The following is an 11,118-nucleotide window of genomic DNA, read 5'->3' as shown; positions in this document are numbered from 1 at the left end:
TGTGGATATTTTAATGTATACCTTTATGTTTTATGATTTCAGCATTGAGACCCCGAGACATATTGAAGAGATAAGGGAATGTCGAGCTAAGCTCCATTCACTGAGATATGTTGGTGTGTTGGAGAGTGTTTAGCTTTATGCTACATTTTTGGGATATATTAGACTCTTTGAGTCATTGGTGTAATGGAGATTTGTTTATCCAATATGTAGTAGTAGAGCCCATTTTATGTTTCATGTTTCCAAGTTGACAAATTATCATAAGATTATTAATATATGAAAATGCCATGTGTAAATGCATGTGTATATATAAGCTAGATTTGTGGGCTATTAAAGCATGAATACATTTTTTTGTCTTAGTGAATTATCGTTAAATGAATTATATATATACGAGCTGAGTATAATTGCATATGAGAGTAGTTTTATGATTTAATGAAGCATGAATATGTTATATTGACTTTGTTAGAATATGGTTGTGAATGTGTTGTATTATGCTTATGTTTAACCTTTGATGTTGTGTATACTTTGTGGTTATTCTGACATTCACTAAGCTTGTTTAAGCTCACCTACTCTTTCTAACCATTGCAGATATTTAGCGTTTATGGTGTGAGTGGTGCGGCAATTCGAAAGAAGTGATCCAAGTTAGGCTTAGTGATTGAATAGGTGATATCATTTCTATTATTTTGAAATGTGGGAATAAGGCAATGTGGTAGATGTTGGTTGATTATTGCCATGATGTTTTAGATGATTGCTTGATGTTATTACTTATAGAATTCATGGACATTTGATGTTAGTTCATTGGTATACTTAGGTTAAATTTTTTATGACACATTGAACTGCAAATATGGATGTGTTGATGATGAATATTGAGGTTTTATAAACTTGTTGAAGTGATATATGTCTGATTGAGTTAGATGCCCTATTTTGGTGTTATTTTTGTTGTTTTGTGTAGAGGTATCGATAATTGGATATTTAGTATCGATACCTCCAGGATATTTTGAATGTGCAGGAAGTCAATAGCTCATTTTGGTATCGATACCATTTCTTAAGTATCAATACTCGAGGTAAAAATATTGATACTTTTCGATAGGGTATCGATAGTTTGCTTGTTTGAATGTTTGTAGAGAAATAAAATATTGATTTGGTACCGATTTTTTAAGCAGTATCAATACCATCTATGAGAAATATCGATACCTGTAAATGTGTATCGATACCTGATGGCCGCTAAAATAACTAAAAATTTGACTAAGGCAAGTGCACCTATCGAACAGTAGTATAATTATAGTGAGACCAGAAATATCGTATCCACAAGGACTAAAAGTACTAGTAATTACTATCTTTTTATTATCTAGCCTAAAAATTTAAGGGATGTTTTTAAACTAAAATTAACTATCTAATTGACTAAGAATGCGACAGAGAATAAAGTTGGAAAATACTTTTGGAAAACCGATGGAGAAGACAATACCCAAGGAAGAATCCACCTAGACTTCCCTTACTACTTCTAAATTAGACGATTTATTCACTTGACTTAATCCGTAGAAATCCCTAGTTTATGTTAATATCTCTCTCGAGACTAAAAAAAACTGACTCTAGGTTGATTAATTGAAATCTCTTTCTAATTAAAACCCCTATTCTCGCATTAACTAGATATATGGATTCCTTTATTAGATTTGACTCTAATCCGACAGATTTATGCCATCCTATCTCTAGGATTGTATGCAACTCCGCTTAATTATGGAGGATCTACTCTTAAACAGGGACTTTTGCTCCACTGAATAAGCACACCAAAACCTAAATTAATATCCTGGAATATTAAAGCGGTGATTAAAACTCATAATTAAGAATAAGATAAGTATTCATCATATAATTCAAGCAGTAATAAGATCCGTCTTAGGTTTCAACTTCTCTAGGTATTTAGGGAATTTAGTTCATAACAATAGAGGAAAAAATCTCAAAATTGGGAAAACTACAAAACATAAAGAAACCCAAAGAACTTCTAAGGAAATTGAATGAAGATCTTCAGTCTTGAAGGAGATCCTGCTTTTGAGCTGACTCCGATGGCTGTTCTTCGAGTATTTTCTGCTTTCTACCCTCCGTACCCCTTTGATCCTCCTTTAGGATGTTTATATAGACTTTGGAATGCCCAAAATAGCCCAAACTTAGCCCTTTCCGAGTAGAATTAGACTTGAGCTTGACAGGGACACGCCCGTGTGAAGTTGCTCAGGCCATGTGCAATTCTTACTTGGTTAATGTCGACACGGCCATGACACACGGGCGTGTGGCCTGCCTGTGTGTCACACATAGGCGTGTAGATACCCGTGTGGAAGTGCCTAGGCCGTGTGAAACACGAAATTAGGCCCAATTTATCCGTTTTTGGCCCGTTTCTTGCTCTTTTTGCTATCCTAAGCTCTCCTGAGTATAAAACATGAAATTAAATGATTAGGAGCATCAAACTCATTAAATCTTATGATAATCCTTCCAAAAATATGCCAAGCATGGGGTAAAAAAATATGTATATATTATGGTTTATCAATACCTACGTGATCTTTTAAGAATTTTTGTTGATTGGTCTTTAAGCGTGCTCTTAACTTCTTATATGGTAGTTTAATGTTTGTTTAGTATAATTTAATGTTGTTTAGAGTAAATTAGACTTAAACCTCCTGTAGTTATTTGACTATGATGATAATCGCATGAGATGTATTATGCTTTGTTGATGATGAGATAATGGTGTAAGGCCTTTTTACTTGGCCTCGGCGATCGATCGAGTTTAGGGTGTTATAAATACAATATATTTTTGTGTGGAGTTATACCTCATATTTTTTTTTTGCTTTTCTTTTCCCAGTTAAACTTTATTTTTGGTTTCCCACTTAAACTCTGATTTGTGTAGGTTATTTTAATATTATTTGACTGACAAAATTAGCCTATAAATAGGACCTTTTCCACCCTAGAAAAATAACCCATTACACATTTAGGTGTTAGCTTTTACAAGTTTTTAGGAAATTTTGTGTTTACATTTTGAGGGTTCTTATTTCGGGTTTCAGGGTTTAATTTTATCTCTATCTTTGTTCTCTTCGTTTTCACTATTATAGTGAAATTATCTTTACCCATGGTTTTTTATCCTTTTTGGAGGGTGTTTTCCATGTAAAATATTTGTGTTTGATCTTTTCAGTTTATTTGTAATTTTACTTGTTCGTTACTTAATCGGGTTTATCCCCAAGAAACTGGTATCAGAACTAGTTCGATTTTCGCAATCAATCGGTTCAATGATGACAGCAACAAGGTTTGATATTGATAAGTTCGATGACATCATAAATTTCAATCTGTGACAAGTTCGAATGATAACAATTCTAATTCAAAGTGATCTTGAGAAGGTTCTTATAGAGAAGATGTAATATCCCAAAACCCGACCTAGTAGTTTTGGGTTAGTAGAACTGGGTCAGTAAACTAAAGGTTGAGTTAAGTATCAAAAATTAGGGTTGTAAGTGAGTAATTAAAGAATTAAAGTGACATATTCCGGTTTTTATTTATTAACTAGCTTAAAAAAATTTTAATTTTGAAGTCTAATTTGAAAAAAAAAGTAGATTTTAATATATTTAGGACCTAATTGGAAAAGGAAAAAATTAAGAGTGACCAAAATGAAAATTATCCAATTTTTGAAAACTAGTCTCATACATAGAGCCATTCACGTCTTCTTCTTCTTTCAAACCCCAAAACATTCAAAGCTTTCCAAAACCTAAAATCAGCGAGTTTTAACAAAATCCATTCATTCCTTCAGATTTATTAACTCCCAAAACACTAAAACAACCCCCAATTTTAGACGAAAAACGTGTTTTTTTCCACAAATTCGCCATTGCTCTTCTTGAGTTGAAATCTCGAATTATATTTGTAGATCACCTTTTTCATCAAATCAAGGTAATATTATGACTTTCTATGGTTAAATAAAGAGTGTTGTTAAGTCAAATCAAGTTTTAAACGATTATATTTAGATTTGGTGTTTTAAAGTGTGTTTGGATTCAAAAATGTCAAATCTCGTAATCTTGAGTAAAATCGTGATTTCAAAGTGATTTTTGGTTCATTCTAACCTAACTAGATGGTATTTCACTTCAATTTGATAGTTCATAACCAAATTTTTAAGAATCAAGTGTTTTCCCCTTTTTTATGTTCTTAAAAGCTTAAATTTTCTAGAAAATTTAGGACCATGGATTTAGGTTAAATTAATGGTTTAGTTAAAAATTAAAAATTATTTAAGATTTTTGAAATTGAAATGGAGGTTTAAAAACAAGGTTAGGGTGTCGAAATTCAATTTTGACAAAATTAGCTAGTTTTCGATAGTGAAAAAGGAGATACTTGAATTGTGTTTTCCTTGTTGCTTGGTTGTGTTCAAGGCTATTTTTAATGAGTTTGGAATGTGTTTGTTATGTGTGTAATGTTTTGGATCAATTGAGAGCCACTACGAGCATGTCGAAGGGCAAGAAAAAGCTAGTTTGAGCTTTTGGCTAGTAAGCGGAAGCGTAATTGGTGAGTGTCCGAAGTCGCTACTGGTATGCGTGATTCATAGCGTTAAACGGGAGCTTAGGAATAGCCTAAACTTCTATCCTAAGTTCTGAGTGTAAGCTTTTCTTATACTTTTTGTCTTTTATGAAAATATGCATAATGTATGTCGAATTGTGGAATGTGATACTGATGTGACAGATAAGGTAAGTAAATATTTGTATGTGCTATGTGATAATTTGATTTAATGCTTTCATATGTGAACGGATATGTGATGGCTCAATGAGCATATTTGTGGTACTTAAAGTGCAATTAAATACGAATCCATAAGTATGCTTTATGTACTAATTGTGATGTGAATTGATGTTTATGAACAGAGATTAAGTGCATAAGAACATTAATTAAATGTATGTTTTCGTTGATACTTTGACCTTGTGATCTCTTGGAACCGTTAGATATGGTTGGTATGCCATAGGATGTGAGTACTTAACTTTGTGTTTTTTGATTTGGGCAATGAGGCCCTGGGACAGATCGGAGAGATAAGGGAATGTCGAGCTAAGCTCTATTCATCAGGATATGTTGGTGTGTTGGAGAGTGTTTAGCTTTATGCTACACTTATGGGATATGTTAGACTCTTTGAATCATTGGTGTGATAGAGATATATTTAACCAATTTTTGGTGATTGATGGTCGTGAAACTAATTTAAAATTTGACTTAAGGCAAGCGCACCTATCGAACAGTAGTATAGTTATGCTGAGACCGAAAATATCGTATCCACGAGGACTAAAAGTACTAGTAATTACTATCTTTTTATTATCCAGCCTAAAAATCAAGAGAATGTTTTATCTAAAACTAATTATCTAATTAACTAAGATTACGACAGAGATTAAGGTTGAAAAATACTTTTTAGAAAACCGATAGAGAAGACAATACCCAAGGAAGAATCCACCTAGACTTCACTTATTACCTTTGAGTTAGACGATTTATTCACTTGACTTAATCCGTAAAAATCCCTGATTTATGATAATATCTCTCTTGAGACTAAAAATAACTGACTCTAGGTTGATTAATTGAAATCACTTTCAAATTAAAACCCCTATTGTCATATTAACTCGATCTATGGATTCCCTTATTAGATTTGACTCTAATCCGGCAGATTTATGTCATCCTATCTCTAGGATTGCATGCAACTCCGCTTAATTATGAATGATCTACTCTTAAACAGGGACTTTTTCTCCACTGAATAAGCACATCAAAAACCTAAATTAATATTTTGGAACATTAAAACAAGGATTAGAACTCATAATTAAGAATAAGAACAAGTATTTATCATATAATTCAAATAGTAATAAGATCTGTCTTAGGTTTTATCTCACTTAGGTATTTAGGGAGTTTGGAAAACAACAAAATATAAAGAAACCCAAAGAACTTCTAGGAAATTGGATGGAAATCTTCAGTCTTGATGTAGATCCTGCCTCTGAGGTGATTCTGATGGCTGTCTTTGAGTATTTTTTGCCTTCCTCTCTCCGTGTCCCCTCTAATCCTCTTATAGGGTGTTTATATAGACTTTGGAATACCCAAAATAGCCCAAAATAAGCCTTTTCCAAGTAGAACTAGACTTGGGCTCGATAAGGACACGACCGTGTGCCATGCCCGTGTGAAGGTGCTCAGGCTGTGTGCAATTTTGACTTGGATTAATGTTGACACGGCCATGACACATGAGCGTGTGGCCTACCCATGTGTCACACATGGGCTTGTGGATCACCCGTGTAGAAGTGTCTAGGCCTTGTGAAACACTGATTTAGGCCTAATTTGCCCCTTTTTTGGTTCGTTTCTCGCTCTTTTTGCTATCCTAAGCTTTCCTGAGTATAAAACATGAAATTAAAGGATTAGGAGTATCAAATTCAATGAAACGAAGGAAAAAATCGTCCATAAATATCCCAAGCATAGGGTAAAAATATGTATATATTATGGTTTATCAAATATCCCTACACTTAAGCATTTGCTTGTCCTCAAGCAAAATTCTCAACTCAGAAATAAAATAAATCCTTCTTAACTTATAATTCTCATTAATAATGTTTGAAATAATCCACAAGTAATCATTCATTAAGAGCTTAACTATAAAGTTTCAAACAATCCAAATTGAACATTTCAATCATAAACTCATAGGTATCCCCCTTTATCTAAGTAATCACCTTTAATTCCAAATTGACAAGGTTGACATCCTCACTAATGATTCACTCAAATCACTCAAAGTGTTTAAGGGTCAATAATTAAGCACTCAATAGTCAAACATGAAAAGTTATTACCATAGGCTTGCATGAAAATTAAATCTCCACCACTATAATGAAATGATACACAAATCAAAAGTTCTTTAACAGGTTTGTAATAGGGTTTGGGTTAAAGGTGTGGATAAAGGTTGCAAAAGAGGGTTAGAATCGAGATTAATTTAATAGATTACCAAACTTAGAAAAACAAAGCTAATCACTGAATTACAAACAAGTGCCAGAATTAACACTAACCAAAACAAATGAAGGGAGCTTTTCTCTCAATATGATAACTTATCCAAGCTCTTTAGAACAATATGTACTTTGAATGAGTATACAGTTTTTTTTAAGAATAAGAACAACAATGGAAAGTATATAGCGAAAAATAATTCAGCAACTGGAATGAACGAACATAATTAGGCAACTAATCAAATTAAATCTCGATAAAAAGGGAGTCAATAAAAAGGGAGAAATCCTTAACGAACCAAAAAGGGTTAGGTTGTGGGTTAATATTAGGGAAAAATCAAGAAATAATAGTTAAGGCCCAAAGGGGTTCATTAGGGGTCAATTATATGCTCTAAAATCAGTGACAAGAAAGATATATGCTCTAAAAGGCTCAAGATCTCACGAAAATTATGGGTATTTGATGTCAATCCTGTGAATTCAAAACTTCAAGATAATACCTCAATTCAGGGAAACAACCTAGCAATTTTACTTCTCAAAAGTCAACTTATCATGCTTGATCCTCTATTGTCTTAAATTTTAAAAAATCAATGCACAGTTACCTATGATTTAATTCAAAACATATCAATCAAAATCATAAATCAATCCGAATTCACACTAATAATGATATGAGAAAATTATTTGAGAATGAGATAAAAATTCAGGGATTTTCTGATAATTACATAAATAACCTCCCCACACTTAAGATGTACATTGTCTTCAATGTACAAAGATAGATAATAGCAATATAAGCATAATATCAGAAGAGAGGGAGAGAAGCGAAACTACCCTGAATTTGGATGTAATCCTTGGAAGAGCGCAAGCAAGAATTGTGGAGAAAGCCGAATAAAAGGCATGATTCTGAGTTACTAATAAGAAAATAAACACCACTGTGGAAGAGAATTAAAGGATTACTTGATAATAACCATAAAGATAAACATAGTTCAAAATATAAAACATAAGTCTTAAGAAAATTAAATAAAATAAAAAAATAAATGGACTCAGAGGTCCTCATCATCAGATGCATCAGCGTCACGGGGTGGTGGTGGAGGCGTGGGGGTGGATCTTGAGTTTGGACGAGTGAAGGGAGAAGGGGAGGAGAGGAAGGTTGTCAGTCGAGGCTGGGGCTAGTCAACGGCTAGGGTTGGGAGAGTTTGGGAAAGAAGACAAAAGTGAGGTAAGGTTAGGGTTTGGGGGTTAAAAAGCGGACACGATCGTGTGAGGCCCGTGTTGGGCGACATGGCCGTGTCACACGCCCGTGTGGATCGAGTTTAGCCCGTTTTTGTTGAAAAATTGAATGCCTAATCGTCACACGGCTTGGGGGCACGCCCGTGTGATCAGGCCGTGTGGTTCACACGGTCGTGTCGCATGGCTGTGTTCTTCATTGTTCGCTTTTCCCACGCCCATGTGATATCTCACACGTCCGTGTGTCCGAACACATGGCCGTGTGCTTTACCCGTGTAACTCTCTGACTTGTTTGAAACTTGAAAAATTTGAGTCCAGGTTTCACATGGCCTAGAACACGCCCATGTGTCCAGGCCGTGTACTTCACACGGCCTTGTCGCATGGCAGTGTGGATCGAATTTATGACCGTGTGGCTCGATACTTGGGGGTTTTTAGCCCTGTTTTCACATAGACAAGGACACAGCCATGTGTCCAGGCCGTGTGGTCTTGCATAAAAACACAAAAAAATAGATAAAATAAACTAGTTAGTGGTGTTAGTTCTCGGGTTGCCTCCAGAGAAGTGCTTGTTTAAAGTCTAAGCTCGACTTACCTCTCATTCGTATGGTCACGGCGGATCACAAAGTCGAAACTCCTCTTTCTCACTATCAATTTTATTATTCACATAACGTCTAAGTCGAGTAATATTTACCTTAAAAGTGTCGAATTGATAATGATTTACCTTAATTGTATAGGAAAACATTCAGTACCGTGAAAGGAGTCACTCCGTTTGTATTAAGCTCTAAAGTGGCAATTTGGGGGTCCTTTTCATCTAACAATACTTTATCCCCAACCTTAAATTGCTTTGTTTCATCCCTGCGCTTATCATGGTTTCGATTTGATTCATCGTGTGCTTTTAGTTCCTCCTTAAGATGTGTTCACCATTCATTTAGTTCATCGATTTGTAGTCTTCATTCCTCATGACTCGTTTTGTTTTTGTCACATGGACTAGAATGTGTCTCCATCACGTTCTTCCTAGGGGTTTCCTAAAAATAAGTTTGAGCCATAATGTTATTTATATCAATAGAACTTGTATAGCCATCTTGCTTACTAGATAATTTAATCGAATCACGAGCTTGGAGAGTAATCGTGTAATCTCCTACACGAAGTATTAGTTCTCCTGTGCTAACATCAATGATAGTTCTAGCAGTTGCTAAAAAGGGCCTTCCTAAAATTAGAGGTATGTCACTATCCTCATCCATGTCTAGAACAACAAAGTCATCTGGGAATATAAATTTATCAATTTTGACAAGCACGTCTTCAATAATACCCTTAGGAAATCTAATTGTTTTATTTGCCAATTGAATGCCCATCCTAGTTTGTTTGGCTTTCTCAAGCCCTAGTTGTTTAAACATTTTATAGGGCATGACATTAATACTCACCCCTAGATCAGCTAACGCATTATTAACAGTTAAACTACCAATTAAGTAAGGAATCATAAAACTCCCTGGATCCTTCAACTTGTTGGGTAGCTTATTCTGTAGAATGGCTGAGCAAACTGCGTTCAATTCCACGTGCGATGCATCATATAACTTTTGTTTATTAGCCAAGATCTCCTTTAAAAATTTCACTGCATTTGGCATCTGCAAAACAGCTTCAATAAACGGTAAGTTAATATGTAATTTTTTTAATAATTTAAGGAATTTACAGAATTGTTCGTCTGTGTGGTCTTTCCTTGTCGCATTGGGGTATGGCACATAAGGTTTATACTCTTTGCTTACCAGTTTCTGCTTACTGTGATTCACCTCATCCTTACAATTACTTAACATAAGTCCCTCCTTCAGTTCCGTTTCAGGTTCAACTAACCCTTCTTTATCTCGAACAATAATCGCATGAAGTTGTTCCCTTGGGTAAGTTTCAGTGTTACTTGGTAGGCCACCTTTGTGGTCGTTCAGAAATCAACTTAGCAAGATGTCCTATTTGAATTTTGAGCCCTTGAATCGATGCTTGTTGATTCATAAGCGCTGTTTTGGTATTCTGAAAATGAGTTTCTGACACCTAGATGAATTTTGTGAGCATCTCTTCAAGGTGCGGTTTCTTCTCTTGTTGGTGAGGTGGTTGTTGAAAACCTAGAGGATGTTGTGGCCTTTGATTTCCTTGACCACCCCATGAGAAATTGGGATGATTCCTCCAACCTGCATTATAAGTGTTACTATATGAGTTATTTTGAGGTCTAGAGTTATTATCCATATAATGGACTTGTTCCTCCTTGGTGCTAGGGTTGAAGGATGGATAATCTGTGTTGTGTATTCCTCCTCCATTTGAATCACACCTCATCACTGGATGTACCTGAGTAGAACCATACAAACCATCAATCTTTTTATTTAAAAGTTCTACCTGGTTAGATAGCATAGTGACCACGTCAAGGTTGAAAACACCAGCTGCTTTTGTCGACTTTGTTTTCATAACTTGCCACTGATAGTTATTCAGTGACATTTCTTCAATAAATTCGTAAGCCTCTTCAGGTGTTTTATTTTTTAAAGTTCCACCGGCGGCTACATCGATCAGTTTCCTTGTTGAGGGGTTTATACCGTTGTAAAAAGTCTAAACCTGCAACCATAAAGGTAACCATGGTGAGGGCACCTTCTCAATAAGTATTTGTATCTCTCCCATGCGTCATAAAGAGTTTCCAAATCTATCTGCACAAAAGAAGAGATATCATTCCTCAGTTTAGCCGTTTTAGCCGGCGGGAAATATTTAGGCAAAAATTTTTCGGTCATTTGTTCCCAAGTAGTGATTGGCCCTCATGGTAACGAGTTTAACCACTGTTTAGCTTTGTTCCTCAATGAGAATGGAAACAACCGAAGGCGAATGGCATCGTCAAAAATGCCATTGATCTTAAAGGTGTCGCGGAATTCCAGAAAATTTGCTAAATGAGTGTTTGGATCCTCGTCCTGCAAACCATCAAACTGAACAAACT

The 11,118-nt window shown here is 35.1% G+C and overlaps 1 non-coding gene across 1 annotated transcript; it reads left to right on the top strand.

The window, feature by feature from the left end:
• The first annotated feature begins 10,763 nt into the window (after positions 1–10,763).
• Positions 10,764–10,870, top strand: LOC121228604 (small nucleolar RNA R71). The gene has a single exon (XR_005926180.1). It is a non-coding gene; the product is annotated as a small nucleolar RNA R71 (small nucleolar RNA).
• Positions 10,871–11,118: the final 248 nt, after the last annotated feature.

Source organism: Gossypium hirsutum, chromosome A04, assembly GCF_007990345.1.
Source record: "Gossypium hirsutum isolate 1008001.06 chromosome A04, Gossypium_hirsutum_v2.1, whole genome shotgun sequence".
Lineage (NCBI taxonomy): Eukaryota > Viridiplantae > Streptophyta > Magnoliopsida > Malvales > Malvaceae > Gossypium > Gossypium hirsutum.
Note: the sequence above shows the minus strand (reverse complement) of the source record. Positions and strands in the feature narration are given on the sequence as shown.